The sequence below is a fragment of the Anopheles moucheti genome (genome assembly GCF_943734755.1).
Source record: "Anopheles moucheti chromosome X unlocalized genomic scaffold, idAnoMoucSN_F20_07 X_unloc_4, whole genome shotgun sequence".
NCBI lineage: Eukaryota > Metazoa > Arthropoda > Insecta > Diptera > Culicidae > Anopheles > Anopheles moucheti.
Window position 1 is genome coordinate 810001 of NW_026453548.1, and position 7500 is coordinate 817500.

Consider the following 7500-nt stretch of genomic DNA (forward strand, 5'->3'; position numbering starts at 1 on the left):
GTCTAACGCTGCCACCATCAGACATCGAGGATCCCGGCCGTTGGTGCGATGGAACGTCCTGGCGTACTGTCCCTTCTCGATGACCCTCTCTATAGCTTGGACCGTAGAGCGTCCACGGCGGAAGCCGTATTGGTCCTGCGATAGGCGAGGTGCGCTCTCATCCTCGAGATGTTCATTGAGGCGGTTCAAAACCAGTCTCTCGAACCCCTTAGGTGCCGCTCCCAGCATCAGCAGTGGACGACTTGACGACGGTTCGCCCGGTGGTTTGCCTGGTTTCGGGATGAGCGCCAGGCGTGCCACTTTCCACGATGCCGGAATCTCGCCGCTCTGCAGGACCTCATTGTAGGCCCGCACGAACGCTTCCGGGTGCTCCCTCATCGCGGTCTTCACTGCCGCGTTGGGAATTCCATCGAGGCCCGGCGCCTTTGAGGTGGCCATCCCCTCAGCGATGCAAAGGATCTCCTCACGGGTGACTGGTCGGATGGGCTCTTCGTCCTCGTCGCTTTCCGTCGCAATCGGCGGCCACTCGAACGATGGGTGGGCCGGGAAGAGGGCGTCGATGATCGGCTCCAGCACAGAACGGTCCAGTTCTGGCGGCGCTCGACTGCGCAGCTTGGCCATGACCACTCTGTATCCCAACCCAAACACATCGTCCTCGACTCCGTCGATGAGCTCCTGCATGCAGCGCTCTTTGCTGCGCTGGATCTCCCGTTCCAAAGCCCTACGGTCGTCCAGCAAGCGGGCTGAAGCGGCGATACGGTCGTCGGTCTGCGTTGCTGTGCGTAGCCTGGCCTCGGCAGCTTCGCACGCATCTCGCGCCCTCGCGATTTCCGGGTTCCACCAGTATAGCGTCGGAGCCTGCCGGAAATTCGTCTTGTGGATCCTCTCCATCGTTGCGTCGCACGCTTCTGTGAGCCCCCTGATCAGGCCCTCAGGTGTGCTTACATCGTCGAAACGACCGATCCCAAGCGCCCGCTTAAAACAAGCCTGATTGAATTGGCTTGTTTTGTAGCGTGTTCCCGCGTGCCGCGTCATGCCTGCTGTACCGCCGTGCCCGTTGCAGTGTGGCCGATGCTGGTGTTCACGTCGGCCGCTGGTCGAAGGCAGTTTAGCGCTGAACAGCACATAGCTGTGGTCGCTACCGGAGTACCTACTGCTCACACTCCAACTGCCTGGCTCCGCTACGCAGGGACTCGAGAAGCTCACATCGATGACGCTTTCCCGTGCAACACCGTTGCCCTTGAAAGTGGGTGTGTTCCCTCGGTTGAGCGTCCGAAGTCCGAGGTGCTCAACAACACTCAGCAAGTCCTCACCCTTCGCCGTGGTTCTTGAACTGCCCCACTCCTGGTTCCAGGCGTTAAAGTCCCCAGCCAGAACCATGGGATCCTGCCCCGTGAGCGTGAGCTCAACCGCTTCCAAGTAGTCGCCGAGTTCCGCTTGTCCGATGTTGGGGGAAACATAGCAGCTGGCAAACGTTATCCCGGCTATGGTGGCAACTACCAGCCCAGGCACCGATGAACTCCCCAGTCGTTGGATGGGGTAGCCGCCAGTCGCCACTACCGCTACGCTCTGAGCCTCGTCGACCGCCCACCGCACGCTGTCTCTAGGTGGTTTGTACAGCTCGCACGCTATCACCACCTGCGCTCCGATCTCCCTAGCCGTCTGCAGCATGATGTCCTGCGCTGCACGGCTGCGCCCGAGGTTTATCTGCAAGACCTTCAGACCTTCCGGGTGCAGGACGGGTGTCCTACTCGGTGAGGGCCCTTGCAGACCGCACAGCACACCTCCGCTGTGCAGGCTCGGGCCAGGTGACCCGGTTGGCCGCAGCGGATGCACGCAGCTGTCCGATCCACCTCGCTCCGGCAGCTGGCCCGAAGGTGACCGAATTCCAGGCACCTGAAGCACCGTTGCTCTCGCGACGTCGAAGCCTGTGCCGTCCGCACAAGGCACGAGGTGTACTTTATCAGTACATGTCGGTCCTTCAACTGCTCCGCCGCCTTCTCCGGAACGCGAACGAACGCCACCTTCGTTCCGTTCCAGGCTTTTCGCAGCTGCACGGCAGACTCCTCCACCGGCGACTGTGCAAGGCTGGCTAGAGCCAGCGCCACGTCCTGCTCCTTCGCTAAAGGGTCAATAGCGTCGACCCGGACCTCCACCATTGGCGTCACCAGTCTGGCGGCAGCTGGCTGGTCTCCCCGAGCGCACACCTCCTGCACGCATTTCAGGATCGCAGCCGTATCTGCTCCCTTCTCCACGTCCATTACCAGGCGCGAACGCATGGTCCGACGTCCGACCCCCAGCTGGCTGTTGAAACGCTGCAACTCGGGAGCTGCTCGTACCAGCTGGTACACCTCGTCCCAGCTCTGGCCCTCCGCCGGTGCAACCTCGATAGCGTCCAGCTTTGTTCTGCGCTGACGCTGTTGCGCCTGACCTCCACGTTGCGCACCAGACGTACTGGCCACACCTTGCTGTTGCTGCAGCTGGGCCTGCGGCCGTTGCGGCTGGGGCCGTTGTTGCGGTTGCTGCCGCTGCTGCTGCTGCTGACGTTGCGGGAGCTGTGGCCACTGTTGCTGCCGCTGTAGATCAGCCGCCTGCTGACGTGGCGGCTTACGGCGCACCACCTCAACCCAGGAGCCGCCATCCGTCGTCTGAGGTGGCTTGCTCGTTGCCACCACCGCGTCCTGCTGATGTCCACGCTGCTGCGTGGCTCTTTCTGGCTGTTGCTGCACAACAGGCTGGTTATGGCCGATGGACTGCGCCACCAGCGTCGTGAGCAGCTCCCGCTCCTTTCGCAGCTCTTCCCGCAGCTGCAGGTTATCGGCGATCAGCCGCTCCTCCCGTTGTCGCGCCTCGAGACGCGCCTCACGCAGGTCCTGACGAGCCTGCTCGGCCGCCGCTTCCAGCTGTACTCGCAGGAGTGACACCTGCTCCTCCAGCTTTTTGACGACCGTGAGAAGCGTCTCGTTGTCCAGCTTTGCTTCGCTGATCATGCGTCGCACCTCGCTCGACGGGGAACCTCCACAGCCAGTCACCAACTTGGCCGCGTACTTGCTGGAGCTAGTGGCTCCGCTCACAGCAACGCCCTCCATTACAGGCGTCAACGGGACAGTGAGCCTCTTGCTCGAGCTCGCTCCTGGTTTGCCTTTGCTGGCAGCACTCGACTCGTCCACCGAGGGAGTGCGCCCCCTCAAAGTCCTATCCATGGCCTTCAGAAGGCCAGCCTGCTTGGTTGGGAATTACTGGATATATATTTGCTTCTTCTGAAACAAAAACAAATATTAATTCCAGCAATAGATGATAAAAACCAATAAGGACTCAAAAAATTATTTCCAGGTTCGCCTCCTTATCCAGCGTTGAGATCACCGCCTGTCAGTATGCAACCCGCATACACCGACCCGGGTTGCCCGCTGGTACCGACGTTGAAGTCTCCCAAGCGATGCTGGTTGTTGTCTTCACTAGCCGTAATACCGGTACCGACCACCAGGTGACACCACTCGCGAAAGCTCCAGCGGTTCCCAATAGATGGCGCTCTTTGGTGTCTCCGCTAAAGCTCGCTGCCGGTGGTAGACTGCGGACCTGCTCCAGTTCACCGCGGACGTGCTGGATCGCTGTCAGGGGTTCACTGCGAACTTGTTTGACGTCGCTGTCAAGACGCGAACGCGTTCCAAGCCGCACATTCACACGCGCCGACACACCTGACGCCGCTCTGCCGCTATTTTGCACGCACTATTTTATGCACTTTTCGGCTATTTTCTTTGTATTACCGTGTATAAAACCGTTTATCGGTGCCGACACTATGATTCAATATCGCCACTTAATGTTTTTATTCGCCTTTTCTGCGTTTTTTCCGCACTTTACTGCTCCCATACAAAATGTATGGGGAGACTTTCAACGCACTTTCCAGGCGAGCATCGTCCTGTTTCACTGATATAACGCCATAGGCGACTAAAGGGCACAATAATTAGGCACTATAAACACTTTCCCGTCCTTTTTCTGCTGTTTTTGCATGCAATTTTTCACTTTTCAAGGGAGCGACACAGAAGCACGTCCTAACACTGCAAATGACAGCTACGCACACACAGGGATAACTGGCTTGTGGCCGCCAAGCGTTCATAGCGACGTGGCTTTTTGATCCTTCGATGTCGGCTCTTCCTATCATTGTGAAGCAAAATTCACCAAGCGTAGGATTGTTCACCCTTTCAAGGGAACGTGAGCTGGGTTTAGACCGTCGTGAGACAGGTTAGTTTTACCCTACTGGTGTGTGCTGTTTGCCGCTATCTTAACGGAATTCCTGTGCAGTACGAGAGGAACCACAGGTACGGACCACTGGCTCAATACTAGTTCGACCGGACTTTGGTATGACGCTACGTCCGCTGGATTATGCCTGAACGCCTCTAAGGTCGTATCCAATCCGAGCTGATAGCGCTTCTCAAACCCATTAGGTGATCGGAAGCTAGCGGGCTTAACAACCCTCCGAGATCCGTCGGTGCTGCCCCGCGCACACTGACGTCTCATCCCCGCTATAGCACTAGACTGAGCCGCAACGGGCGGGAGCACGCTGCACGTGGAAGTACCTTACCACAGGGAACCCTGGTGGCTGTGTTTCCGTCGACCGTGGATACAACTAGTTTCGACACCTTCGACCGCCCGCAAACGACGGGACTACAGGCTGGGAGCTGCGAGTTGTAGAGATGCGTTCGCATCGATCCTCTCAGGCGACCCATGCTTGCTGGTGCTCGCGTTCACTTTGGGAATGGAGTGTTCGCGAGAGTGATTGTTGTGTTGTGTGTGTACAGTTGGTGCTTGCGTGCACTCCCATAGTGGAGTGTTCGCGAGCTTAAAACGCTAAGTCCCGATTAATACTCTCCTCGCAACATTATGTGCGTGGCTCCACGCCAAGTGGGATTAGCGGTGCGAAACGCGATTGGTAAAGTCGATGGTGATGTGCGTACCAACAGGCGATTTGTTAAGTCAAATGCGAACTGTGGTGCAACAGGCAATGTGTGTTTATTATCAGGTGTTGTTGGAAGTCAATACGATTTGACTTTCAAAAATTTTTCTAAGTCCCGATTTTTTTTCTCGTCGAGTAACTACAATGCACTATTTCTATCGCAGCGGACTTGCGGTTCATGGCCTTAATGATCGCGAACGAACACGTATTCGCAAAAAAATTTTTGTATGAAAAAGTCACCACTCGGGTACCTCCATACAAAAGTACCAAGTTCGGGTCGAGTGGTCGATGGACGTCGAAGGTGAAAATTTTTCATCATCGAAAATTTTTTCCAAAGTTGAAGCAAATGGGCCCTAGAGTATGAAAAGTGAAACCACGGATCGATTTGAGAAATAAAAATTTTTGTATGAGAAAGTCACCACTTGGGTACCTCCATACAAAAGTACCAAGTTCGGGTCGAGTGGTCGATGGACGTCGAAGGTGAAAATTTTTCATCATCGAAAATTTTTTCCAAAGTTGAAGCAAATGGGCCCTAGAGTATGAAAAGTGAAACCACGGATCGATTTGAGAAATAAAAATTTTTTGTATGGGAGGGCCCCTGCTAGAACATTTTTCCCAAGTGCGACCATTTTACCCAGTGAGTCAAAAAAAAATTTTTTTCACGGTGACTCAAAACTTCAATATTAGACTCCCCTGAGTATGAAAAGTGAAACGAAAATCATTTTTGAGAAGAAAAAATTTTTGTATGGGAGGGCCCCTGCTAGAACATTTTTACCAAGTGCGACCATTTTACCCGGTGAGTCAAAAAAAAATTTTTGTATGGGAGGGCCCCTGCTAGAACATTTTTCCCAAGTGCGTCGATTTTGGGTCGCCGACACAAGCTCGGGTCAAAAAAATTTTTTTTTCTCGGTGACTCAAAACATCAATTTTAGACTCCCCTGAGTATGAAAAGTGAAACGAAAATCATTTTTGAGAAGAAAAAATTTTTGTATGGGAGGGCCCCTGCTAGAACATATTTCCCAAGTGCGTCGATTTTGGGTCGCCGACACAAGCTCGGGTCAAAAAAATTTTTTTTTCACGGTGACTCAAAACATCAATTTTAGACTCCCCTGAGTATGAAAAGTGAAACGAAAATCATTTTTGAGAAGAAAAAATTTTTGTATGGGAGGGCCCCTGCTAGAACATTTTTCCCAAGTGCGTCGATTTTGGGTCGCCGACACAAGCTCGGGTCAAAAAAATTTTTTTTTCACGGTGACTCAAAACATCAATTTTAGACTCCCCTGAGTATGAAAAGTGAAACGAAAATCATTTTTGAGAAGAAAAAATTTTTGTATGGGAGGGCCCCTGCTAGAACATTTTTCCCAAGTGCGTCGATTTTGGGTCGCCGACACAAGCTCGGGTCAAAAAAATTTTTTTTTCACGGTGACTCAAAACATCAATTTTAGACTCCCCTGAGTATGAAAAGTGAAACGAAAATCATTTTTGAGAAGAAAAAATTTTTGTATGGGAGGGCCCCTGCTAGAACATATTTCCCAAGTGCGTCGATTTTTGGGTCGCCGACACAAGCTCGGGTCAAAAAAATTTTTTTTTCTCGGTGACTCAAAACATCAATTTTAGACTCCCCTGAGTATGAAAAGTGAAACGAAAATCATTTTTGAGAAGAAAAAATTTTTGTATGGGAGGGCCCCTGCTAGAACATTTTTCCCAAGTGCGTCGATTTTGGGTCGCCGACACAAGCTCGGGTCAAAAAATTTTTTTTTTCACCGTGACTCAAAACATCAATTTTAGACTCCCCTGAGTATGAAAAGTGAAACGAAAATCATTTTTGAGAAGAAAAAATTTTTGTATGGGAGGGCCCCTGCTAGAACATTTTTCCCAAGTGAGTCGATTTTTGGGTCGCGACACAAGCTAGGGTCAAAAAAAATTTTTTTTTCATGGTGACTCAAAACATCAATTTTAGACTCCCCTGAGTATGAAAAGTGAAACGAAAATCATTTTTGAGAAGAAAAAAATTTGTATGGGAGGGCCCCTGCTAGAACATTTTTCCCAAGTAAATTCGATTTTACCCGGTGAGTCAAAAAATTTTGAAAAAAATGTTTTGCCAAAATCGTGTTCATTGCCTATTATAAGGGACCAGGTCAGCTCACACGCATTTTTGGAGACCATATGGAAAGTGCGTCTGGGATTGCGGAAATTAAGTTTAGAGTGTTAAATGATGGTTTCGCAATCCCGAAAGGCTCAAAATCCACCCTAAGGTCCCCTGGGTGAAATGTGGTTTCCAAGGTGTGAGCGCTATCGGTGATAGAGTTGGAATGTGATTTCCAGAGCGCAGGGCGACTGGGCTTAGAGCGAAAATCATAGACAAGGGTAAGTATTGGACTGAACGACTCGAAGCAAACGAAAATCATAGACAAGGGTAATGGACTGAACGACTCGAAGCAAACGAAAACCACACACAAGAGTAATGGACTGAACGAATCGAAGCAAACGAAAATCACATACAAGAGTAATGGACTGAACGAATCGAAGCAAACGAAAAACCACAGACA